General features: G+C 41.2%; 1 long non-coding RNA gene across 2 annotated transcripts; it reads right to left on the bottom strand.

The window, feature by feature from the left end:
• Window positions 1-11,309: 11,309 nt before the first annotated feature.
• On the bottom strand, window positions 11,310-27,616 carry LOC122169194. Of its 2 annotated transcripts, XR_006171520.1 has the most exons (5): window positions 27,108-27,616; window positions 26,313-26,756; window positions 14,768-15,532; window positions 14,528-14,651; window positions 11,310-12,158 (listed from the first exon to the last, which is right to left on the bottom strand). It is a non-coding gene; the product is annotated as an uncharacterized LOC122169194 (long non-coding RNA). The 2 variants fall into 2 exon arrangements; XR_006171519.1 differs by having other exon boundaries at window positions 14,528-15,532.
• Between the last annotated feature and the right edge of the window lie 6 nt (window positions 27,617-27,622).

Here is a 27,622-nt window from a genome sequence, read left to right as displayed (position 1 = left end):
AACCAAAGTTTTTTTGCTGACCAAATGTTAATTTGTAATATGGAGACATTTTTACCTCTGTGTTGAATAGAAAATATGAGTATTTGTACACTTAATGTGGTAAAAATACTTTTATCAGCATCCACTAAAGAATATTTTAGCAATGATAAAACAGGACTAGGCAAAAAGGGTGGATGACTTCAATCTCAACATTAGATTGCATACTCTAGAAGGATGTTTACACTGCTGGAATGAAAACAATCCATAAGCAAGCTTTTAACTTAAAATATGTAATATAAATATTTATCAGACTGGTGTTTTAAGGCCTATATTACTAAACTATTTCTGTATAACATTGGGAATGACAGCTATTGTTAAAATTGAAATGCTTTCATAGCAGAAAATTAACTGGGATCCATTTAGCACAGAACTTTGCCTCAGAGAATAAACTCTTAACTGGGCTTAGAAAACTCAAGTCAGAAGTTTTAGACAGACCTTATCTTGGGAATGTGTTCTGTCTTAGCTTGACTTCTTCTGCAGATCCCATGGATACTTAGAAGATTGTCTGCATCCCTCTCATTTTTAATGCAGATCCTAGGAGATGACTTTGAGATATTCCACAGTACACAAGCATCTGATGAGTTTTAAGCTTGTGAATGCTACTAATGACTCCAGTACAAGCAGTTACACACTTAAAGTTAACTAAGTACCCTTAACCGATGAGAAACCCTCAAACTCTTGCAATATCAAGTGTTTGTGCTTCAGTCAATAATCCTCAAGTCACCATTCCTCACTGTAAGAAAGAGGTTCTCTTGCTTTTCTATACCACTTTGATTGACATCCCTCTGCAGCCTTCAGAATTAATTTTTTAATCAACCCGCCAAGCACTCTGTTGAGGTGGACAACAGTAGAGCATGACAACTCTAGGAAAAAAAGAAAAAAAACAACCCACAAAAGATACAGAGAAGTACATCTTCAAGTCATCAACTTGCATTCTTGCATACAACACTTTCTCCTGCCTTCTCCTCTCACAGTACTAACACAACACAATACATCTCCCACAGTCTACTGTGAGTACTGGAGCCATGCTTAGAAAGACAATAGTGCTCAGTGCCTCACTTGGTGAAGCCTCAACTCTCTCACTTTGAAGCATCATCCACTCCTTCCCATCCCATCTTTCCAAAAGCAGTCCTGTATGCCCCACACCTATGCCACAGATCCATCACTGAAGCTTATGATGATAAGCCTCCTTGGATCCACCTGGCTCCTTCCAAAACCCCAGCACCTCTATTTGCAGGAGAATTACACCCAGAATATGAGCAGAGCAGCCAGTGGGATTCACCCACTTCACTACTTTGTGATAAATAACTCAGCTGAGACATGTTTATGCCTGTTCTGGGACTACATATGCTGCATCATCTTATCATGTAAATTCTGCCTCATTCGAGATGCAAGCTTTTGTTAGGTTGGTTTTTTTTCCCCTCTTACTTTGTTACAGCTGGTGCAGGAATGTGTCATACTTAGAAATGCTGGTTTGAGAACAGGTGTGTTTGAAGAAAAAACATTAAAGGGAGAAAAATAATGTTGTCAGAAAGCCAGAAATAAAACTGAAGAATATGGACAACGACATAAAAGCATGGCAGGAAAGATGCAGTGTGCTCCTAATGAAAAAAGAGAGGAGAATTCATCCAATTTCCCCAAATTTTCAAGTATAAACTGAATGATGTCATAAGCCCAATTACCTCCACTCAGACTTTACCTAACAATTTCTGTGACTTTTTAACCATTGAAGAATGAGAACTGCATACAGTTGGATGTAGATAAAAGAGCCTTGCACTGAAGAATACACATCTAAGAAACTCCACAACAGTGATTCTGTGTCAGTAGATCCACCAGCACTTGCAGAAAAGTGTTGTTTTTGAAATCCAAGATTTACTGGTTAAATAGGAGTATACCAATGGATATCCCAGTCAGCAAGATCTGTATGTGCTCAGACATATTAATAACATGAACGTGGCGTTTCTTAGTTATGCCAGAGTTAATGGCATAGAGAAGAAAAATCTCAAAAAAAAAAAAAAAAAATCCAAGCTGCAAAACAAATGTCAGAGAACATTAAAACTAAACTTATACATAATTTCATACCAATTAGCCACAAATATTAACTGAAGAATATACACTGCATTTTAAAACTATTTAATGGCATCATTCTACCTTCCAAGTAATTTCAATATACTGATTTAATGTACTAAAACAGAAGGAATTACATTTGTCCACAGAAAAGCACACTCCTTATTGCTTTTCCAGGTGGCAATATTATTTTTCCTCCACTCTTATTATCTCTTTTTCTGGGAGAGGGGTGTGAAAATTTTAGAACAGACAGCACTGTGCAAGTTTCTGAGGATATCCTGTACTCGTTTCCAAAAGGATGTCAGTCAACAACTTTTAAGAAAGCCACAGTCCCAAAGCAGTTTCAAAGCACTGAGACAGGGAGAAATCCCATGCTCCAAGCATGCAGGCTTGATGCTGGACCTCTCCTTGACAGAAGAGAGATTAATCCCCAAAATGTGCCCCCACACAATGTCTTTCTCCCTGGGTAATTGTGTCCAGGATTTAACTTAACTTCTTTCTTTAACTTAACTTCATTTTCAAACATGCTTTCTCCTTCTGACTTCACTGACAGACTTCTCTTCCATCACAGATCTGGCAAGGGTTCCCAGTGGAGATTTCCCATCTCACTTCATGCATGCTTTCCCAAGAACATCCTGTTGCAAAGGAGCTGCATTTCAGTCATGACGTACTGGATTAAAGAGAGACTTCACCAGAAATTATTTCTTAGTTGTTACAGTAGAAAACGCTGGTAAGGAATAACAGGGTGAAAGGTTTTTTTACTCCCGAGGAGCACTTTGGACAACTTTTGAAATCTGTGAATTCTTCAAATCACATTTTTCAGACTAAGGCCTGAAGAAAACCTGAGCTCTTTCAGAAGCATATTTAGTTTTGTAGTTTTATCCAGCAGCAGTTCAGCATCACACAGCCATTCACTCACTACACCGATCCCCAAGAAGGACAAGGGTGGAAGCAAAATAGACCTTGTGGGTTGAGATACAAACTAAGACAGAAAAGGAAAATAGGAACAAAAATGTGATGAATATATAAATACATGTATGTATGTATGAATGTATAAATACATGCTATTACCACTTGCCAACAAATGCCTCACTAACAATAAAGCCATTTGCTGACTGTGCCTTGCTAGCAACACAACAACTCACCACCCACCAATACCCAGACAATCCCCAAGCAGAAGTACAAGTACCTAGCCACCTCCCGAGAGTTTTAAAGCCTTCCACATGGAAGGTGGAATAGAATAACCCCTTGCCTAATCCAGGCCACCCTTCCTGGCTTCACCCCAACCTCTGCTGCTCAGCTTTCTCATGTGCACTATAGAGACTTTACCTCTTTCTGCAGTACGTAAGAGATTTAATTGGGCAGAACCAGCTAGATTAGCAGATCCTCAAGTATTAACTAAGTGGCTTTTGCTAGATGTGCACCCCAATGTTTGAATGAACCAAGACTTGTTGCTCTCAGTATAGTCTTTAACAGCCCATTGTATTGTTCAATTTTTCCAGCAGCTCACGCATGACAGGATGTGATACATCCACTCATTTGTCCACATGCTTATCAGTTTGTTTTGGAAATGAGTCCCATTACCTGAATCAATTTTTTCTCCAGTGCCAAGTTGCCACAAGACTTGCTTTTCAAGGCTCAAGATAGTATTTTGGGTGGTAGCATGTGCATGGGAACTGCTGAATCACAGCCTGAACCTCTGATTGACCACCTGAGGCAAGCAATGAGTCAGCCCTGGGAGCACAGGTGAAGGTAATTTACCTGTGCTACCAGAAGGGATGGAGCCTGGCTCCACCTCTCCTAGATCCCATTTAAGTGCTGACTGCCACTGCCACATGATCTTTTCCTGGAGATCACTCCTTGTGGAGCTTATTGTGAGTCTGTTACATTAGTAAACAATTTTCATTTATTATCTTTCCACCACGATAATCCTAGTTAGCCTAACCTCTGTAGACCCATTGATTTCACACTTCTGTACACTTATGGTTGGAAACATGCTGTACAATCAATGTGGTGGTTGCTCCCACCATTGAAAGGTCGTGACACTTGCTATGCTGCATTTGTAGGAATATGATATAATCAAGTTGTCAGACCTCCCCATATTTATATTTCAGCCATTGTTCTCCATGCCGAAGAAGCTTTATCCTCTATCTTCACATTAAGAGATAACCTGTGCAAGAGTCCATGATCAAGACCACCCTTGATCCCAAGTCTGTCTGTATGTTCTGTCTCTTCCCTGATGTCCTGAGGGGCTATCACCTTGATGGGCCCACTGCACTAGAAATAATTAACCCCTGTGTTGCCAGTTCAGATCTACCAGAGCAGCGTCAACCCTGGCAGCCTGATCTACTTGCTGGTTGTTCTGATGTTCTTTTGTGGCACAACTTTTGGGTATGTGGGCATCTACATGACATGCTTTCATAGTACTGTTCTCTATCTGAGTTACAATATCTTTGCACAATTCAGTGACCCTGATGAGATGCCCTTTGCACTGTCAGTTGTTCTATTTCCATTGCTGTAACCACTTCCCACACTGGGGCATTTGCCACCATCCATGAATCAGTATAAAGATGGAGCCCTGGCCAATTACTTTATTCAGCAATATCTAAAAGCCAGCTGAATGCCCTTCTGCAAATTGGCTTGATTCAACTTCTCGTACAACAAGTTATAGAAAGTGCTGAAGCAGGTTTCCTACAGCAGCCTTCCATCTCTGATGCTTTCCCACAGTACAATAATCTTGGGTTGTTGCAATAAACATATATGTATAATAATATATGTACAGACTGCAAGAAGAATTCCTTGAGAACAGCCCTGCAGAAAATGACTTGATGAAATAGCTCCTGTTGGATGAAAAACTTCATCAAAACTAGCAGCGTGCACTTGCAGCCTGGAAAGCTAATGATATACTGGGCTGCATCAAAAGAAGGGTAACCAACTGAGCAAGGGAGGTAATGGAACCCCTCTATTCTGTCCTTGGGAGGTCTCACCTGGAGCACTGAGTCCAGGAAAGATGTCCTCTAGAGGAAGACCACAAAGATTAAGAGAGGTCATCAATAAAGATATTGAACAGAACAGGCTCCAATACCAATTCCTGGGGAACACTAGAAAGCAGCTTGGCAATCAGCTCTACCATCTCCCTCAGCATCCTCATCTGGATCGCATCTGACCTCATGGACTTGCAACAGTCCAGGTGGAGTAACAGACCTCTGTTTCCACCTGAACCATGGGAATTTTATTCTGCTTCTTATCCAAGACTTCCAGGTTACAGCTGGAAGTACCCCGAGTCAGTGTGACTTTTAAAGATGTACATAAAGAAGGCATTGAGAACCTCAGCCTTTTCCTTATCCCCTCTAGTCAAGTTTCATGGGAGAAGCATGGAGAAGCTCGGAGAAGTTCCTTAGCCCTTTCTCTTACTGTTAATATGTTTGTAAAAAATTTTTTGTTCTCTTTTAACCCAGCAGTCATGTTGAGTTCAGGCTGGGCTTTTGCCATTCTAATTTTCTCCCTGCACATCCTAACACCTTCTTTGTATTCTCCCTGAGTTGCTGGTCCCTTTTCCCCAGGAGATAGATTCTCTTTTTCTCCTGAGCCATTTTGTGGTCATTCTGTTCCAAGACAGCTCCTGACCTTCAAATCTTCCTTCTGTCCTTCTCTGTTCGTGAAAAGCAGGTTTAGTAGAGAAAATTCCCTGGTAGACTCTCTTACCAGTTGCATCACAGAGAGATCTTCCACACACTACAAATCTCCTAGACTGCTTCTTCTGTGCTGTGTTGTATTTCCAGCATATATCAGGGAAGTTGAAGTCCCCCATGAGAACAAGGGCTGGCAACTGCATAACTTCTGCCAGCTGTTTGTAAAACCTCTCATCTGTCTCTTCATCCTGGTTAGACAGTCCGTAACAGACCCCCACCAGAATGTCTACCTTGTTGGTCCTCCCCTTGGATCCTTACCAATAGAGATTCAAGTTTGCCATTCCCAGTCCTAAGCTCAACTACATCAAAACACTCTAAATAGAGAGCCACACCATCACTTCTCCTTCCTTACCTATCCCTTCTGAAGATCTTGTAGCCATTCCTTTTAGCACTCCAGATGTAGGAGCAATCCCACCATGTTTCTGTAACAGCAACTAAGTCACAGTTTGCCTGCTGCACAATGGCTTCCAGCTCCTGCTGTTTATTCCCATGCATTGGTGTAGATACACTTCAACTGAGCTCCTTGCCTCATCCCCAGTGCTGTCATCATTCCCCTAGGCTCATCTCTAGTGGGCCTGGTTTTATCCCCTCCATATATAGTTTAAAGTCCTCTCAAAAAGCCCTGCCAGCTCCTGGACTAGGATTCATTTCCTCCTGACCACCTCAGACTGGTCAGACCCATCAGCAAATATCAGGCCAGGCAACAAGTAAACCACCCCATGGTCAAAAACAATAAAATTCTTGCAATTGTACTAGCCTCTCAGCCATGAATTTATGAGATGGGTTTTCCCTCTCCTCTCAGTATCCTTCCCTGCCACTAGAGGAAAATACAACTTACACCTGCTCTGTCCATTCACCGCCCCAGTTCCATGAAGTCCTTTTTGATAGTCCTCAAATTTTTTTCAGCAACTTCCTTGCTGCTGACCTGAACTATCAATAAAGGATAATAATCAGAGGGGAGAATTGGACTGGGAAGTTTCCTAGAAACATCCCTGACCTGGGTCCAAGGGAGGCAGCACACCTCCCTATGGATAAGGATGGGCCAACATATAGGGCCTTCCATTGTTCTTAGAAGGGAGTTGTCTATGACAATCACCTTTCTTTCTTTCTTTGTGGAGGCAGTCTTAATGTGAGGAGTTGAACACTGCACCCCAGAGAACCTAGTTTGTGAACATCTCACTGCATCCTCCTCACTCACCTCTCCTACAAGTTCCAGAACCTCAAACCTATTATGAAAGGGGACCTGGGGAACTAAGGTAGGTTGGGATGGGGGTTGCCTTTGACACCAAGCTGGGACTTGTTTCCACTTCTCCTCTTAAAACCCTTCCTTCTGCTCTATGATGTCAGAGCAGGGGGCCCACCACTGTTTGGGGGATATCACCCTGGCATGTTCCTCACAATTTCAGCAGTTATTCCACCAATTTATCTCCTGCTTGCACTCTTTCATGCTCAATCTCTCCACCTTCTCCTTGAGCTGTGCCACCATACTGTGAATCACCCACCTGCTCACACATCATACAAATGAAATCCCTGCTGCCATTCACCAGCAGCAACAGGCTCAAGCACTCCTCGCAGCCAGAGACTTGAACCACAACGTTTTTAGGTGGACATGCTGTCTGAGTTGTCACATTCTTTCCTGCCAGAGCTTCCTACCTAACGGAGACCATGGCATCTGTTGTCAGGGAGGCAGCCGATAGGCGAGCTGGTCTTCTGAGTGAACAGAGATACTCTGCCCTCCTTGCCCACCCTGTGCAAACTGCCCACACAAACTACCACACCATACCTTTTTCCAGACACCATGCTGTGTTTCCCCATCCCGTTTGCGCCACTCCTGGGTTGCTGCGCTCCCTAGTGGAAAGGTTTTATACACGCAACGGGTGACCCGGCCTCTGCTCCTGGCTCCACCCTCAAAACGTCGGAGCACTACTATCATACAGAAGGCAATGGCGCCTAGCTGCTGCTCTCTGACATGGCAACCCCTCAGTCAGCCGAGGCAGCTGCTTCGGCATAGAATGCCTGCTCCAGAGCCGAGTATCTCACCAAAAAGTTACTCTGCACTTGAGCAGATGCATTCCAAGCTTATTCAGCTTGGAGACAAGTAGGCTCTGGGGAGACCTCATAGCAGACTTCCAGTACTGTACTCCAGTAAATGGAGCTTATAGGCAAAAGGAAAAACAACGTTTTACATTGGTAGAAAGCAACAGGACAAGGGGTGAATGATCTTCAACTGCCAGTGTCAGTTGCGAGGAGGAATTTTTTCTCTGAAAGAGCATTAGGCACTGGAACAGGCTGCCCAGAAGAGTTCTGGTAACCCATTCCTAGAGGTGTTAAGGCCAGGTTGGATGGGGCCCTGGGCTTGGGGTTGTAACTAGATAATCTTTGAGGTCCCTTCCAATCAAAGCCATTCTGCAGTGTGTGAACAAGAACATATGTTGTTCTACAGGTCCTCGTGACAACAACAGCTCTGAACCTAGCCCTTGAAAAATATTCCTGAGTGTAAAACACAGGATAGGCTTCACTTTATTTGTATTTTTAACACTCTTGTATTTTGTTGCCTTCAGCAACCACTGTACAATAGAAAGACAATTAACCCAGTCTTTGGCTTTGAGAAAGAAAGGCACCTAACGTTATGTTCAGTCATACACAAGCAGACCCCAGCTCTGTGGCCTGATTTGCACTACCTCCTTGCCAGCTCTTGAACTGCATGCTCAAACACAAATAAATACTCTAAGGTATACAAATAGTGAATTGGTCAGAAGTTTCAAGATTTTCTGCAGGGGTTGTTTTACTTGGGCTGACTCAAGCAAAGCAGTAGGCCACAAGAAAAGCTCTTGCAAGCGTGCAGCCAGGCAGAGGTCTAGGGAGAATTTCTCCAACACTCCAGCCTTTCTCTAGCGTAAGACACACATAGAAGATTGGGACCATCGCAGATAATCTCTTTGATTGAGGCCACGCCAGATACAACTTCACAGCCCACATATAAAGGTGCTTTAAAAAAATAATAAAGTCCCTATGTTACTCTATCCCAGGAAAACTGGCAGAAGTGTATGACAGTAGGTGTGACAATAGGTTGGATGTGGCTAAGAGCTTCCCCTACCTGCCTGCCAAGGTCTTCTGAACTTTGGAATCTTGACCATTTAGGTATCTCTCCTGCATTTATGTGCAGTGATCAAAAAACTGGAGTAAAGACTTACTTACCAACATATTCTTCTCCTTTGTGTATGAGGTCCAGCCTTTAATTACACCATTACATAGTATTTTTTGATCACTACAATACAACATAAAAAAGTGAACTCGGTGAGATCTGTTACCTTTTAACTGAGCAGCAATTCCACAAAGATTTTCTGTGAGTGACAGATTAATTCAAAAGATACAGTTTTATTTTGTAGGCATAGTGCTCATACTGGTTTCATTACAACTTGTGACAGAGATAAGGCAATCTTCCTCCTCTCCTCCAGATCACTGGATCTTACAAGCTGCAGAGTTCAACCTATCTCCTGCTGAACTCATCTAGGGTGCAGAGTAGGTGATGGGAAACTTGTGCAGCAGAAACATCAGAGCAGCTGCCTGCTGCATCATATCCCTGTGCTAGCTTGCCACCTGCCCATTAAAACTTCATAACTGGAACAAGAAAGGCAGTGTGGATGATACAAAGGAGGCTGGTCCACCCCATGAGGCATCAGCTCAAAGCATGCTATACCCTCAGGTACACTAACTCTGCCTTCTTCTGATAGGAAGGATGATTTTTAGTCTTTTTCCAGATGTGAACATCATCCACAGATACATGTTGATGCACAGCAGATACATCATCCACAGATACAGGTGAGCGCAGAGCCTGCACTTACTCTTTATAATTAGCCCACTGATGCCCCAGGTATCTGTTGGTAAAGTATATTGGAAAACATTATTATATGCTTTCATCTTTTCTTCAGCGTATAAAGGAAGCACATCTATCTGTTTTGCCACCTCCTGGGCGCTCCACCTCCCCACAACTGAGGAGCCTGAATGCTCCCAGCTCTGACGCAGCATTAAACTTGTATGGCAGGCACCTCACTCAATTTGGCCAACTCTTCCTGTTTCAGCAAAGTAAACATTTCATCTCTGAAAGTCATGAAACCTCACTCCAGTTTGGTGGGGGAATTTAGAAGCATATTTAAAGCTCTCAGATGCCTCACCTCTGGGCACAAATTTGTAGCCAAGCATATTTAGGATTGCTATTAGAGAAACAACCAGGCAATAGTGGGAAAACAAGCAAACCGAAGACTCTGAAAGTCTTTTTAAATGCATTAAGCTAGGTGGAATCAGGTGGGAAACACATTAGGTATATTAGGTCTATATCTGAGTAGCACAGTAAGATTAGTTATCCCAATTCACAAAAAAAAAAAAAAAAAAAAAAAAAAAAAAAAAAAAAAAAAAAAAAAACTAAAATGATGGAAAAGTCTAGTATAAATTTTCTACAGAAAACTGAGAACATTTGTGATTATTTTAAAATGAAAGAGACAACCCCAAAAGAGAGAGAGAAGTACAGCTATGTTTATAATGGTAGTACATTTTTCCATGTAAAGGGTCATATATATACTACTTAACTGAAGGTCCACTGGTGTAACCATGACATGAGCATTATACTACAAAGTATTCATTTTGTATGAGAGTTTACATAGTAATGTACACTGTATCAGCCTAGATGCTTGGGAATGGAGCTAGAAAACAAAATAGTACGAAGTAGTGGACCACCTTCTTAGGGGAAAAAAATAAAAATAAAAAAGATCAAGCTACTGCCATTTACCAGTTCAGTCTCAACTCTACTGATATAATAATATATGCACAGAAAGCCAGAGTAAGTGCCAAATACAGAGCTTTAATTCATTGCCTAGAGTACTCAGCAACATAGGCACAATGTTACATTTACACACATACCCATTTAATCAAACACGACATTACTGGATTTAAAAAAAAAAAAAACTAAATAAAACAAAGTAATGTCTGAGATTTAACCCAAAGTTTAAAGTGGGCACGTTCAACATACAGCCCAGTGCTGCCCTGGACAGCTAGTAGCGCAGCCCCACAGGATTGCAAAATTTTAATATCATAATGTATTTGATTAGTGTTTCTGCCAATACCAAGAGTTTCTCTGAAGCATGAATGCTGATAGGGACACCATTTACTTTTCAGAAGGAAGGTAGCTAAGTCAAGGTAAAATGCTGAAAAGATTTTATGATTTGTGAAATGACATTAAGTTACAGAATCAAAAGGAGAATTTGTGCCAGAACATGAAGATGAAAACTGGCTCACAGATTTAACACTTTCAGTGGACTTGTTTAACTCATTCAAATGAGTATTCACATGTCTTCAAGGTGAATGCTATGTTTCAAACCATAACAGTATTTGAAATGAAGTTTAAATTACAGCAAACTCAACTCATGGCAAATAATTCTACAGTTTGATACAACGACTAAACACAGTACTGTGAATGGGAAAAAAAAAAAAAAAAAAAAAAAAAAAGCAGCTTTCCTTTCCATTTTGATAAACAAATTTGAGAATAAGTTTCAAAATGCCTAAAAAAAAAATAAAAAAATAAAAAAAATCAGTTTTTGTACATTTGCAACTAATTTTCATCAACACAAATACAATTACCTGTGGATTGTCAAACTGAACATATTAAGTTGCAACCAGATAAACTGCTTTTGAAGGCATTGGGGTACATCAGTGCCAGCCTTTTTTACGTACCACCTCCTGAAAGTACAAGGACAGGCAATCCAGCATCAGAAGCCAAGCACATGGGGCAGGAGGCTGGCGTGAGTGAATGGGGATTTCTGAGATCCGAGGTGCTAAAAGAAAGTTCTGGCAGCAAGGGCAGGCAACATGCAAAGACTACAGGGATGGTCTTCACCTTTCTAGGGAAAAAAGTCATGTGGCCAAAGCACAGTTAGAATTGAAGCTGGCCAATATAATGGAGAACAATAAAGATGTTTTTTTATTTGTTTGTTTTTTTAATATGCTAACAAAAGGAGGGCCAGAGAGGACATTGGTTCATTACTTGATGAGAATGGTCACCTTACAAACAAGGGTATAGACTAAGGAAAAACTTCCAAGACATTCTTTGCCTCTGTCTTCAACACTGATGATAGGTTCTAGCTCCCCAAGTGCCCCAAGTCAGAAGACTATGACTGCAGTAACAGCCAACTCCCAGACAGCGTATACAGGATTTGCTGCTACACCTGGATAAATACAAGTTCACAGAGCCTGATGGGATTCATTCCTGGGTATTCAATGGCTGATGTCATCACAAGAACTCCCTTAGTTATTTTTCAATAGTCTTGGGAATGTGGAGAGGTCCCAGTTGACTGGAAGCTGCAAACACTGTTCCAATTTCAGGAAAGGCAAGAAAGAAAACCTTGAGAATTACAGGCCTGTCAGAGAAAAGTGTTCTAGAGCTATTGAAGAACAGCATAGTCACTGAATCACAAGGTTGGAAAGGACCCACAAGATCATCTAGTCTAACCATGCTTCCATTACCACTGCTACCACAGGCTACTAAACCATATCTTGTAGCTCCTCATCCAGATGCCTCTTGAACACTGCCAGGGACAGCAACTCCACCACCTCCCTGGGCAGCCATTCCAGTGCCTGACCATTCTGAGAGAAGTTTTTCCCCATGAAAATCTCAAATCTCCTCTGATACAACTTCCCACCCTCAGGCAGATCAACACCCCCTCCCAGCTTGATGTCATCTGTAAACTTACTGAGGGTACACTCAATCCCTTCATCTGGGTCATCAATAAAGATATTAAACAAGATGGGTCCCAGTACTGACCCATAGGGGACACCACCTGTAACAGGTCACCAGCTGATCTTAACTCCATTAACTACTAACTGCTGAATGCCAGTTCCTTACCCAAAGAAGGGTACACCTGTCTAGACCACAGGCAGCCAGTTTCCAGAGGAGAATACTGTGAGAATACTGTCAAAGGCTTTGTTGAAATCTAGGTCATCAACAGCCTTTCCCTCATTTACCAGTCTGGTCATCCAGTTGTAGAAGGAGATGAGGTTGAAAAAGAATGACCTGCCTTTCATGAACCCATGCTGACTGGGCCTGTACCCCTAGATGCCACACACATTGTTGCTTAGTGAGATCTGGGGAAGCAGGGTAGGCAGGCAAGGGGAATTCCCATGACGCCAAGTCAGGACTCTCATCCAACCCTTCTCATCTTTCAGGGCCATCTGACCGTTCGACCAATTGATCAAAGCCAACACAGGTTCATGAGAGGAAGGTCCTGTTTAACTAAGTTTCCTTTTATGACAGCTCTTCAAGAAGGAAGTCTTAAAGGCACAGGAGCTGGCTGTCCCCCTGAGCTGCAAAATGAATCAAGGGGAAAGAAGACCAGTGCGGATGAACAGGAGCTATTCTTGAGGCTCCAGGAGAAAAAGAGAATCTACCTCCTGTGGAAGAAGGGACGGGCAACTCAGAAAGAGCACAGAGAAGTTGTTAAGATGTGTAGAGAGAAAAATCAGAATGGCAAAAGTCCAGCTTGAACTCAACCTGGCTGCTGTGGTTAAAAGGAACAAGAAACCCTTTCACAAATACATCAACAGTAAGAGGAGGACTCAGGAGAACCTTCATTCTTTACTGGATGAGGCTGGGAGTGTGATCACTGAGGATAAGGAAAAAGCAGAGGTTCTGAATGCCTTCTCTACCTCTGTTTTTAAAGGTCAGATTAGTTATCCTCAGGGTACTTCACTCTCTGACCTAGTAGTCTCAACTGGAGTGCAGACAGAACTCCCTGTGATTAGGGAGGACGCAAAGACTTACTACTCCAGCTGTACTGTCACAAGTCCACAGGGCCAGATGTGATTCACTTGAAAGTGCTGAGGGAACTGGTGGAGGGGATAGCCGAGTCGCTTACTACTATCTATCAGCGCTCCTTGTTGACTGATGAGGTCCCAGAAGACTGGAGGCTTGCCAACGTGACTCCCATCTATAAGAAGGGCTGTAAGGAGGATCTGGGGAACTACAGGCCTTTAGCCTGACCTTGTTGCCAGGGAAGGTTATGGAGCGGATTGTCTCAAGGGAGATCACGCAACATGTGCAGGACAACCAGGGGATCAGGCTTAGCCAGCATGTGTTCACAAAGGGCAGGTCCTGTTTGACCAACCTGATCTCCTTCTATGATCTAGTGACCTGTCTGGTAGACAAGGGAAAGGCTGTAGATGTAGTCTACCCAGATTTCAGCAAGGCCTTTGACACGGTCTCCCACAGCATTCTCCTGCAGAAGCTGACAGCCCATGGCTTGGACAGGTACGCTCTTGGCTGGATAAGGAACTGGCTGGAATTCCGGGCCCAGAGAGGTGGTGCATGGAGCTAAATCCAGCTGGCGACCTGTCACAAGTGGTGTTCCCCAGGGGTCCTGAACCGGGCATTGATGCATTAGTTTCACAAAAGCAAGATTAAATGTCCCCCTAGTTTCACGTCTTTGTTGCCCTTTTAGAAAATATTTTAGTTTAAAAAAAAGAATTTTAGCTACTTGTGTACATTAACTATATTTTATATGTGGCCCAAGACAATTCCTCTTCTCTCAGGGTGGCCCAGTCAAGCCAGAAGGCTGGACACCCTTGGTTTAAAGTTTAAAACAACCCTCCCTACACTTGAAATAAACATTCTAATTTTCTTTCAAGGCCTGGAGTTGCCTCACATAGCACTTCGTAGAGAAGTAGAACTGAGTTTTGCATACCTTCTCTCTCCAAATAGCAAAGATGCAAGCATCTGCATGCTGGAAAATCCAATTATCCAGAACCCGAGATGAGCAGAACTAGAAAGTTTCACAGTCACAAAAACATCCTTGTTGTCCTCCTTGCCTGCAGAGATATCCATTGAATATTAAGAGTTCTGTAGCTTCCATGCAGTATTTTTATTTTCATCGCTCTATATGACAAGAATTCCAGCATCCCTTAATTGATATGCTTTGACTTACTGTGTTGAACTTATCTCATGTTTATTTTAATTTTTTTCAGCATTCAGCAGCATCTTCCAGTGGTGCAAGAGTGTTGCTTCCAGACTCTCATGCCAAATGAGGTACTCAGAGGGAAGACTTCACTACATCATGGGCATTTTGCTGGACCATACAGCCATTGAAGTTCATTCTCACTTTTCATATAGTTGCTCCTTTTCCTCATCACTTGCAGACCGGCAGATTTTGCAGATTAGGTGAACTCTTAATTCAAAGATTTCTCTCTTCTCTACAGTAGCTCTTTTCCTGGATAGCCATATTAAATTGAGGATTATTCATAGCCTCATGCGGTCATTTTCAATTACTTCTTGAAGTCATAGCTAAGGCAGCAAAAGCTTTTTCAAGATGGTTTTTGGTGTAAGAACTTAAACAACATACTGCTAGCCTGCCCACCTCTCATCACTGGGTCATTTCAAACAATGATTAAGTGACAAAAGCATCTGAAAGCAACAAGCAATTCTGTGTGTGCTCCATTTGACCACTCAGTTTGATGCCTACCCTGTTGAAAGTGTCCCTTGAAAAATGGAGCAAGGAGGACAGTCTGCTAACACACGCCGCATCTCTGGTTACTTGGCCAGGTAGTCTTTCATCTAGTGATGCATCCACCCTTCCAGCTGGTACTCCTTCCCATAAGGACTTCCAGCCCTCTGCAATGCAGGACGACTGTAACACTCTTATCCCACATGTGGAATTTCTATCCAAAAATGCAGTATGGAAACAACTGGTGGACTGAAGGGGAAAAGCAGAGATGTATCATGAGATACATCCAAGGTAACAGAACAGCAATAGACAGCAAGAGGTCTGAATTCTGGGTTTTGACAGGTATATTTGATTAATTTTTGGATGGATTACACCATTAGTGGGTGAAGGAAATACAAAAGATATGTGTTTAGATTTCAGTAAACTATTTGATGACGTGTTCCATGAAACTATTAGAGGATAAATTAGTTCATATTAGCTTGAAAGAAGGATTACTAACACATGGGCTGCAAAACTGGCTAGAAAACTGAAGGAAAGGGAAATGATAAACAGCAATTAATCAAACTGGAAGTAGTGAGGATTTTTTTCTTTTCTCAAATGTTAGTACCAGCATTATTAACTCACATGCATTATGCAATCAAGGATTAAACTCACAAGTGATAGTAAATCAACTTAATCTATAGTTTCAGAACCAGGAATGATAGGTTATGGTACCATTTTAACATTCACAACAAAAAAAAATGATAAGCCTGGAAGTAAAGCTTCAGTGTTCAAGTGCAAGAGAAATATGATGTTCCATTGTTTTTGAGCTTATGCATTTTGAGTGACCTCTGCATTCAGCATGTTAAGGTTTTATACTGGCAGCATAGCAACTGTTACCCTAGGATGCCATCTAACAACTTACCACATTACTATCTTACCAAAACGCCATCTAGCATTAGTTACTGAATGTCCTAGGGGGCTTTATTACAAAAAAATGGAAGGAATTAAAGGAAATGCCACTGTTCACTTGCTGGCCACTAGAACACATACATACCATTTTGACTTTCCAGAATTCTGATATATGATTTCTGAAGACCATAAGTAGTTACGACATTGGCTGCATCAAAAAGTGCCTTCAGGAACGGAGATTAGTAATGTTTCAGCAACAGCCAGAAAGATGACAGTTTTCTGACTCCCTCTCAAGATTTCCCTAGCTACCTTAAGTTGCTACTTATCTCCCATTCAAACAATAACCAAAAACCTATCTTGCTAAGCTACCCAAATATGCAAGTAGGTCTAGGTGAAAGACATGAAGCGAATCATTCAAATAGCTTGGATCGCACCACTACTCAGAGCAGTCTCCATCATTAAGAAGAGAATAAAGCAGGAAATTCTTCGACAGCTCCTTGGAAGCATTTTTTCTGCTACATCAAACAATTTTGAGTTGATAGTGATACTACCAACTCCAGAAGAGCTCCAGGTAGAAAGTTTATACAAATCAAGCACTATCACTAACTATCCCTCTCTCAACCAGGTGGCAAGAGAGCTCCCTCCCCAAAACCCTCACCAGCCCATCAGTATCTCCCAGCCCCCCTTACAGATAGGCCTCCTCAGTTTCTCCAAACACTGACAGGTGCACATCAGCTGCTGTCAGACTCACAATACCTGCTACAGTTTTACTAGATCAAATAAGGAAAAAGCCTTACAAAAATTAAATACCTCAGAAGATGCTAATGCTGAGAAGATGGCATAGCCCTCAGCCTACTAGCAAGGAGAACTTCAGCATTAACAAGTATTAAGGGCAGCACCAGGACATCTTATTTTGTGCAATATCTTACATTAAGTTTAAATTCTAAGCTACTCCTCTAGTTTTTTTTCCCTTTATTACTACCTAGCAAAGATGAAGCATTAGAAAATTATGGAGATAATGACTAAATGGGATGACTCTCAGAGAGAGTCATGTTTCACAGGCATAGTAGGGGTTCATAGATGATAGCATCTCCAGGGGAGTTTGCAAGAATATTGAGTCACCCTTTGTTCCTATCATGGAACAAAGAATGCACAACATGCTTCCACAAAAATCACGTTTTTTGTTTGTTTGTTTGTTTTTTGTCTTTCCCTGGTCAACTACAGTTTGAAGGAAAACATGGATCACCACACAGGGCTCTACATAGCACAGAAACTTCCATCAATTCTGGTCATGCTGACATTCTCTGAACATAAGCAGCCTGACAACCAATAGAGCCTCTGAAATCTTTATGAATGTTTGTCCTGTGAAGTAACAGAACTGCTTCTGTAAAGATCTTTTTAATACAAGGGAAAGTATAGCCATCTACAAGAAAAAAACTGACTCACGTAGCTGGTGATGAAGGTCTCTGGCTGTAGAGCACTTCTTCCTAGAAAAGGACATTCAGGCAGAAGATATTCTCCTTCCAGAAGCTAACCCTTAAATGAGCCCAGAGGGTGGGCAGAGAGGATAGACCCTGGGTCCACCCCTTCCGGTCATGTAGGAAGCACAGGTAAATTGTTTGCACCTGTGTTTCCTGGGTCAAGCATGCCCCTTCCCTGGGTGCTCATTCATTCAGGCTGTGACCTAAAAGTTCCCTTACAATGACGAAGACCCAACTTCTAAGATCAATGGGGTAGTAGAATTTCCTGTTAGTTAGTTAGTAGGAGCTAACTATTCAGGCAAAGTCCTTGATCTCTCCCTCTCTTCTCTAATACCCTCTTCCCATGTATTTGCTTAAGGCTTTTCTTTGGAGTCCTGAAAAACCTTTTGAGCTATGGCAGAGTCAGTGAGAACAAATGGGTTGTGAACCGTTTCAAGTTCATGACTTCATTTCAATGGCTTGTGATTTCCTTAGTGATGCCAGCTATTCCTCCCAATCCTATGCTATTTTGGAGCAATTTTCCTGCCTGCTTACAAAGTACCATCCCTCTTAATAAGGCTCTGTAGGCTGTGAGACTTCTTAAGTGTAAAATGTTTTCGCAACAGTCACTTTGTAAGCACTTCCCTCAACACACTTTGTTTTCCTTAAGTCTTTAGATAAGAGCATTTTGTGATGTTCGGGTGGTCTCTGATACTGTGTTCCTTCACCTAATCTCCTTAGCTCACTCAGATTACTGCCAGATTTCTTAATTCTCTCTCATGCCTACTGAGCTGATGCAGTATCTCTGGGCTAGTACCATGCTGCAGCCTGTCAAACTGTGATGGAAGATGGCCCTGAGTCCTTCCTCGACTTAAACTGCAGCTGTCATTTTCCATCAGTGCCTACTGATGTAGCTTAGCTCCTGTTGGCACAGTACCCTGTACAGTTTTTTTTTAACTGTGTTTTTTGCTGAAGGTCTCCACTTTTCACAGAACTTACACTTTTAACTCCACTCATTTCCTTCCCCTCCTCCCCCTCCCAAAGAAAAAAAACAAAACAAAACAAAACAAAACAACAACCTACAAACGTTGAGTTTTCTTTTGCTCCTCTAACTTTTCTCCTGTGATTCTGTTCTCTCTTTGCTTAAGGTTCCAGGAAATCATCTACACTCACATACATTGCCATACACATTGCTTTCACCTCAACAGCCTCCTATATTAAGCCTTTATTATTAGGAGGAGAAAACAAAAAGATGCAGAAGAATTTTTTCCTAAGTTATGAGCATTAGATGGCAAATATTTTCAATAAGATACAGCTAGCAGCAACTTCTCCTAGCATTAGATTGTACTCTTAGGATGACACTTCATCAACACTGGCTTGGGAGCACTGTGCCAAGTAGGGTTGGTACCACATCCCAGGCTCCCATTAGAGTACTGGACACACGTATGACATTATAATGAGATGCAGCAGGTGGATCTAAACTGGGGCAGGGGGTCCAGAGAAGAAATTAGATGTTACCATTCAGCATGCTGAGCACAAATCACAGGACACCAGATACATCATCACTGAAAAGTCTCTGTAGGAGTAGAGGATGAGAAGAACAGCATGGGAGGGTCTGATGAGTGATGAAGCTCTGCTATGCTTTATTAATTTATTGCATTTTGCCTGTATAAGAAGTGGAAGAGAAAGTGCACATTTGTTGGAAAGTGCCCACAATGGACTGGCCATGTCCCATATTCTACCAACTTCTTTACCCTTCTTTTCCTCACCCCTTTCATTTATATGTCTTCATCTCACTGACAAAATAAAAACAGCAGAAAAACTCTTCCAGAGCAGAAGCTGTATCATTGGCTCTGTATTTGTCTAAGAGCTACCTTAGTCACAGTGTTGCATTTCTTTTTCAGTATACTGCAAGATAAATGTTTCTCAAGTCTAACTATTTTCCAGAAGGCCGTAATGCACATAGATCTATATAAAGAGAGTGACATGCCTTGGCAGGCTGACATCCACCCAAGGCTGGCTTCACTGTCTAAAGCTGTTAAAATCAAGTAATACGTTCCCTCTGGTCTTCTGTCTGCCGTAAGCACTTCATACAACAGGTAAATGCAGAGGAAGCCTTAACGTATTTCTCCTTGCATCTCTCATGTTACTGGGAAGATGGAGTGCAAGTCTTCCTTAACAGAACATAGAGCATAACCCAGGTCTTCTTGCTGGCACACGGGCATGAGGACCCACACATCAGACTCACAGAAGTGCCCATTGTCTAAACTGCTGCACAAACAGAAATCCGGGCAATAATCTTTTCCCCAGCAACCTTGAAATATCACAGACGAGGCAGATGAAGCAGAGCGGGACAACAGTGGGACATAGTCAAGCCAGTTCAGACCAAAGACTGGTATGCTGTCTACAGTTATGATTTGCTTTCTTTTATTTTTTTTTGCCCCCTTTTGCTCTCCCAGCATCAGGCCTAAGTTTGGTGTTTCTCCCTGTTCTCAGTATGCTAACCTCAAAGCCCACATATGCAGTGTCCCAAGCAGTTGTGACACAGGACTGTTTTCATGAGGCTGAGCAGAGTTGGACATAACCCTGCTACCCTCCTCTGTCCATCTATCTGAATGTTACTCCCCCCATTGTGAGCACATGCTGCTCTTCCCTTCACACACAAATGTCTGTGTTGGCAAAGCCCGTTGTCAAATGGGACAAAGGGTGGCCAGTTCTGTACATTCTGGCCTTCCTCCTCCCTCCTCAGAAAAACATTCTGCACTTCATTCAGGCTGGGCTGGCCTGGCTATTACATGCAGTGTCCCCTTTCTGGGCACCATGATCCTTGTGTTCATTTGTACAAGAATGGACAGTGAATGGGGCCAGTTAAATGGGTCAGTTGCTAACGTTTTGCTGTTTGTATCTTTTTTTCCCATGTGTGGAAGAATTACTTAAAGAATAAGGGGGGGGGGGAGGAGAGGACACTTAAGGAAAAAGGTGAAGAAAAACAAACAAACATACAAAAAAAAAACATCAAAAAAAACCAAATAACACTGATGTCCTCAGGGTCCACAGGCAAAAGCCAAAGCCCACTGACTGCAAGGAAGCATCTATTTGATGTAAGAACAAGTGTATGTGATTTTTCTCCACATATGCTCCTGTTACTGTCCTACTGAGGACACAATGGCAATCAGTGTGCCTGGATGCATTCACTGTCCTATGTTTGCCAAAAAGCTGGCAAACTTTACTGAATCAAACCTCCTAATATGCTTGAGATGGACATATCTAGAGATAGCTATATCTGCTTTCTCTGCAGAGAGAAGGAAGTTCCATAATCAGCACTGAGTTGAAACCACCTGGGAACTCCTGATCCATTCTTGGGCTCTGACCATAAGAAACAAAGCTCTCATTAGAATGGAACATTCAAGTTACATGGCAGATAGAAACACAAGCATTGGGCTGAGAGATAGTATTTCTCTTTCTGTCACATGAAAGATTAGTTCATTGTAGAACATCCTCTCTCAAGCCTACAGGGAGAAGCTTGGAGGCTCACAGGTAAAACATGTTGAGTTATGTCTTCCTTTGCTTCAAATGAGTACAAGGATTTTTATTGTCTGCAACGCTAGCTACATTGTCCAAAAGACCTTGTTCACTTATCAACTTTCTTAAAAATCTTTTGTTCACAAGCCTGCTTGTGTGCGAACACAGAAAAAAATCAACTTTAACTAGTATCACCCTGCAGCTGTTCAATGACAGGAGTCAAAAGCTGTGGATATGAACATGGGAAAATCCACCCAAAGCAGGAGGAAAACACAGTGAGCAACAGCTGCACGACAAGAATATGCTGTTTCTGTAGTGTAAGGGGAAAAAGTTTCAGTTACATTAAGCATCAGAAAGAAGTTGTCAGCAAACATGAGAATTGTGATTCAGTTCAGAAGATAAGTTATTTCTCCTTCTAACTTTTTCTGATGCTCTGATTCTCTTCTTTAACTTCATCTGATGCTCTTCTAGACATCCGCTTTTCTGAGGCAAATGTTTCTTTTCAGGTACTGTTCTAATGCTGGAAAGGCAGTGCTACTCCAGGTTCTGTCTTGAAATCCCAGACATTGTTTTACATCCTATAGCCTCTGCTTCAATTAGTAAATATAAATTATGTTTTCCTAACCCACAGGTCACTGTGAAACACCTGTTCCAAAATGATGATTTCTACCAATGAGTCCTAAAAATAAAAATTTGAATACCCCCATCCAAAGAAAAAAAAGTTGAAAAAAAACAACCAACCCACAAACAACAACATCAAAAACACTTTATGTCTGGACATCACATCAGCTTCTCAGGAAAGTGGTCCCCTAGTCCACTGGGCAGAACCTACAGAACCACGTAAAACAATGAGGAGATAACAACATTGCTCTGAAACTTCCTGTTCAAAGTTGCTATGAACATATCAAGAAGAAGTGAATACCCAGGTGAGAGTTTCAGCATAAAGAAACAGTAACATAGCAGTGTTTTCTGGAAGTACAAATTTGCAGCTTCAGGGATGAGGAATGAGTAGAACTCACAACCAAGAACAGAAGCAACGGACGAGAAAGTAGAGATGATCCAGAGGTTCTGAGGAAGGAGAGCAAAATGGAACATACACTAGTGATTTTCTTAGTTAATAAGCCAATTTAGTTACATTTACTAGTAAAATCCACATCCTCTGCACCATATTCTGAACTATGCATGTGGGGTTATGTTAATGGACAGCAAGGACCTATCAGTTTCTCGCCTTTTTTGAATATTCATGAAACTTCAAGGCAACAGACAAAAGTTGTAGCCAGGCAGGACTGGCAGGACACAAGGAAAAGCTTATTCCTCTCTGAAATTGGTGTGCACTAGGCCAGGTTGTCCAGATTGGCTGCAGGATCTTCATCTTCTCAAAACTTGGCTGGATGAAACCCTGAGAAAATCTGATGTAGCTTGGAAGATGGCCCTAGATGACTTCCAAAGGCCCCTTCCAGCCTAACTAAGACATAAACAAGTCTACATACAAGTCTGATGTTTCTCTCAGAACTGTGTGTATTTACATTTGATTAGAGACATCAGGTCACACATACAAAGCATATAGGTTCCTGAAGACCAATTTCAGAACCAGAAAACAACACTTGAGAATGGGGGAGGAAAAAAAAAAAAAAAAAAAAAAAAAAAAGAACAAGAGAAAAAGAAAAAGCTTACTAGCCAGGAACAAACCAACATGCTGTAAAAATACTGTAGAAGTGAGCTGTGGAGAGGAGACTCCTGATGAGTATGGAAAGAGGTTGCTTGTCAGAAATCACTCACCACTACCTAGCTATTGCCCACGTGTTTTGCCACTTTTAGGAGCTGGAGGTGCTTTGGGAATCCTTCAGGAATAGAAGCAGTGAATTTCAGAGGCCTGTGAGAACTGCTTGCCACTTCAAAAGAACAACTTTCAGTTCAGCTGCCTTCTTGTCTCAATCTCTGCCTAAGAAACCTTCCCTCCCACACCAACAGGAGTTTTGTCCTAGCTGAAACTGACACAGCAGATGTGACTTACCATGTCTATCAAGGCAACCTCATCAGACAAAAGCTACCTGTATGAGAGTGGTAGGGGTTTAAACCCAAAAGGATTGCAGGTAGCTCTTGAAAAGTATTCTCTGCCTCATTGCACAAAGACAAGGAGCTGGTCCCTGAGGTCTTTGGTCTTTACTACACATGTAAAAGCCTAGCAAAGCCTCAACCTTGGCAACAGCCCCTCAGCAGTCAGGTTACCAAGGGTGGTAAGGAGCTCATGGATGAAGAAGGTTTCACACCATCTGCAGATTCTTGTGTTTTCAAAAGCCATGAACCTCCTGGCAAGAGACTGAAGACTCCAGCTGTAATTGGAGTCAGGGGTGGAGACTTTTAAAAGGTTTTATATCATTTCTAATATTGAAATATACACACTTTTTCATTTGTAGCATGCTGGTGCCAAGATACTGCATTGCAGGAGTAAAATACTGAATTCAAAAAGAGAAGGCAAGGGAAAAAAGCAACTAATAGAATTGCATTCAGATGGTCATTAACACTATATGCAACATAATATTTTAGCCTAACATATTCTTAAACTAAATAATTTTCCCAGATGTGGATATAATTGATGCAGATCCGAGTAGTAAAACACCTAAACTATTTGTCTGTGAGAATAACTTATAATGCAACAGTTTTACAATAGAAAATTGATAAGTAAAATTGTTTTCTTCAACAAAGGACATTTACCACTTACTTAAGCTTAAATTGCCTTCATAACATTCAGTGTATGACCATGTTAAGAAGACTAAAGTCTAGTATCTAAAGATGTAGTAGTATTTCATAGTTCCTGGAATGCAAAGGGGACATCCAAAGTACTGTATCAATGGCTGTTTAAACCAGAACAGTGGTAAAAACAGTATTTCCTTACAGATAATTCTTGGTGTTTTTATAGATGAAATAAGTCGTGTTCTGAGAGAAAACCTAGTTTCTCTTCCACTTAAAAAAAAAAAAATTGACCTATTTTCACAACTCAGAAGATCTCTCTATTTCTGAACAAAATGAGAAGCCCTACTTATCCTGCTGTCTGTTAACACAATTATTCATGTGGCTTCCAAAACAAAATTTCATACTGATGTGGCACCCCATAAAATATCTTGCTTCACCAGAAAAGATATACCTTGTTCATTTCAGCAAACTATTCAATGGGCATTAGCATAGTTTTCTTATTAGAAATGAAAAAATCACTATACTTGCCTTTAAGATATTGCTTGTGGGAATAAATTTCAGGATTATCCAACAGCTCACAGGAACTTTAAGACAACTAGGGCATGAAGTACCCTTCCCAATGCCACACAAAAGAAAAAATTTGCTCTAAAGGTCTTCCTCTCTTGTTCTCTGTTTGTAAAGACCTGGGTGCACTATATGCATATATTAAGTATACAGTATTTGCTTCAGTGTAGGCAGAGAAAAAAAAAATAGAAGTGAATTGAAATAATATATTTGTTTTGATAAGAGAAAAAATGTATGTATTAGATAAAGAATGAGATACTGCATAGAAAAGTCATATAATTACTTTTGAAGGAAATTCTGTGATAGCAAGATGCTTCAAAATTAGGGATCAGCTGAAGACTAGGGGGCAGAGAATCTTTTATTAAGCTCTCCTTCCAGTCTGGAAAGAAAATAAGATCATGCATTTAATCTTGAAGCCATCTTTGAACTGTGAACTGATAAAAACAACCCGGAAGCATAGAAATCACACAATGGGATGCAAAAGGTTAATAACAGTAAAATAAATTTTAAGCAAGAAAATGCAAACTTATTCAAAAGCAGACCAAGAAAAAAAGAAAAAACATTATGTTGTAGTTAGTACCTTTCTACTATTATTAACAATACTATTAACAATACTATTGTTAATGATGAAAAAGATACCAATTGTCCATACCTGTAATTCATCAGAACTATTCTTGCTCTTTGAAGTCTCTCCTCCAAATCTAACCTTTTCCCCACAGTACTTAACAAAAACAAAATAGAGTTTATGTAAGTTTCTGCATACCAGGGGCCTGATCCTGTACAAATGTCAAGTGCTCTGTATTTCGATTTCCTGGCATGTAGGAAGTACCTGTTACATGTTCCTGCTCCCTGTAAAAGAATGATAGCCTTATAACTAAGTTCATCATAAAGCAGATCAAGTCTGCAGCATTCACTGGAAAGTGTGTGGCATTCCTGCAAGGTAAGGCTGTGTCACCAGGAGAGTTAAGGAGTACAGAAATTTCCCACAGTATCCCACATAGTGAGAAAAATCATAATTCTAGACCCCTAATTGAAGCAGACATTTCCCTTCCTCCGGGAAAAACTGAAAGATTCTGCCCCAGTTATGTACGTACCTGTCTTACCAGAGATTATAAGTTCTATACATAGTCACAGATCTGATAATTATATGGCCAGAATACATCATGGGGATTATGTATCTGATTTTCTTCTGTAATACCGGTCATGTAGTAAAGCCTGCTTCCACTCTGGTTGCTATTTATTGTAGAATACACTTTCTGGGCTTTAACCCCACTTAACATTAATGATACAACCCTAAATTAAAAATAGAAGAATTAAACTTGCAGAGTTGACTCTCTTGTTAGCCTAAATGTGCTACCATATCCTTGACTTTCCTATTTTTTTTCCTACTTTTCTCTCAGCTCATGTTCATGTCAGACCTGGGAACGTCCTTGGGCTAACAGCGACGAATTTACAGTATTCAAAATTGAAACATCATTTCCAGGCATGTGATCATTCTTTGAGGTTTTTTTGTTTTTGTTTTTGTTTTTATTTTTGCTTTTGTTTTTTTGAATCCTTTCCAATCTCAGCTATTAACAACATTTAAAAATGGAGTTGAGAGCTGCTTGTATTCTGCACTGCACAAACACGTTTTATAATTATGACTCTGAAAAAGTTAAAATTAAGGAATAAGAAAGGATTATGAAGAAACTGCATAAAAAAGAAGGGAATTAAAAATATGTTAATCATCACTCAGAACCTATTAAAGCTGTAACTGTTTTGTCTGCATAAAATGACAATCTAAAAGAAAGTATTATTACAGGACATATTTCACCTGCTTGGCAATTATGTTGTTTGAAGGGGCAGTTAATGATAAAGCTCCAACCAGACAGATCTATAGCGATGAAAATTGCACTTACAGTTGGAAATGACTCCTTCAAAATACATAGGCAACGTGCAGCAGTTCCTGTGGGATACAAATTTCTTTCCAACCTTTAATCAGAAACCAAAGGAAAGAGTGAATTATATCACTTTGTTCCCACTGAATGCACATGAATTTTACAATTAAGCAGATAATAATCAGATATTAAAGAAAAAAAGGGGGAAGAAAAAAAAAAAGAAAATAACAACATAGGCTGTATCCAGTGACCGCAGCTGGAATAATTTTCTTTCAAATCTAAAGCATATTTTATTATATATGGTGTTTGCTTCTGGGGCTTTCCTCAGCATGGAAAGTGGAAATACATTCGTCTGTTTCTGTTTTTGGTTGTGTGTTTTTTTTTTCTTCTTTTTTTTTCCTGCCTTCCAGTCGGTTTCACTTTCAGATTCTCATGTTTCACACTCCAGTCTTCAGGTTTCAAGCACTGCAAGGGAATACTTATTTCCAATAAACAAACAAAAATCTTGTGTCCACCCAGCATGCATGCACTGTTCCTACTAATCTGTGGCTCAAGAACAAAACTTGATACGATACCATCCATCCTCTGAAGCGTTTTCAAGAGGGTTTTTTTTTTAGATTTTCCAAAGAAAACAAAATAAGTGGGATTAATGACGAAATAAGGGTATATCTACAATAATAATAATAATAATGAAAGAGTCATAGTGTTTTACAGCGCTCCTGGGGTGACATTGATAAAACGCAGTTATGTGTTACTGACTTCATGAAAACTGATCAGGAATCGGGTAATCGGTAGCCGTAACACCGAACCAATCACCTGAAGCGACGAGCTGGGGTCTGTTCGTCCCGTCCCGCGGATCTGACACACTGCTGCACCGCACCGAGAACACGCCGGCGGGGTTCACTTCGCTGACGTATACCTTTAAGTGGCCGGAGTAGCTCGGCAAAAGGAGAAAAGTTTGTGTGTGGGTTTTTTGTTTGTTTGTTTGGGTTTTTTCTTTTTTTTTCTTTTTTTTTTCTTTTTTTTTTTTTCCTGAAGGGCGAGCGGTATTAACATACGGCACTCGGTAATCTCTCCATGTAAAAACATCTGTTGTTTCCAAACGCGCCCGGCAGCACACGTGGACGCGGGGACAAGGCGAAGCGGCGGCGTCGCGTATACCGCAGCCAGCGGCGCCGGTTGGGCATCGCCCCGGCCCACTGGGGCTCCCCGCCATCGCCCCGGCTTCCTGCAGTGCGGTCTCATTTCAGAGGACCAGCGTTTTCCGTTTGCGAACGGTTAGTGACCTTAAAAGCCGTGGCACAGAGGTTTTTTTCTTTTTTTTTTTTTTT

This window comes from Centrocercus urophasianus, unplaced genomic scaffold (assembly GCF_019232065.1).
Source record: "Centrocercus urophasianus isolate 14NV4802_14NV808 unplaced genomic scaffold, USGS_Curo_1.0 seq_5, whole genome shotgun sequence".
In the NCBI taxonomy this organism is placed as follows: domain Eukaryota; kingdom Metazoa; phylum Chordata; class Aves; order Galliformes; family Phasianidae; genus Centrocercus; species Centrocercus urophasianus.
This window is presented reverse-complemented; position numbering and strand designations above follow the sequence as displayed.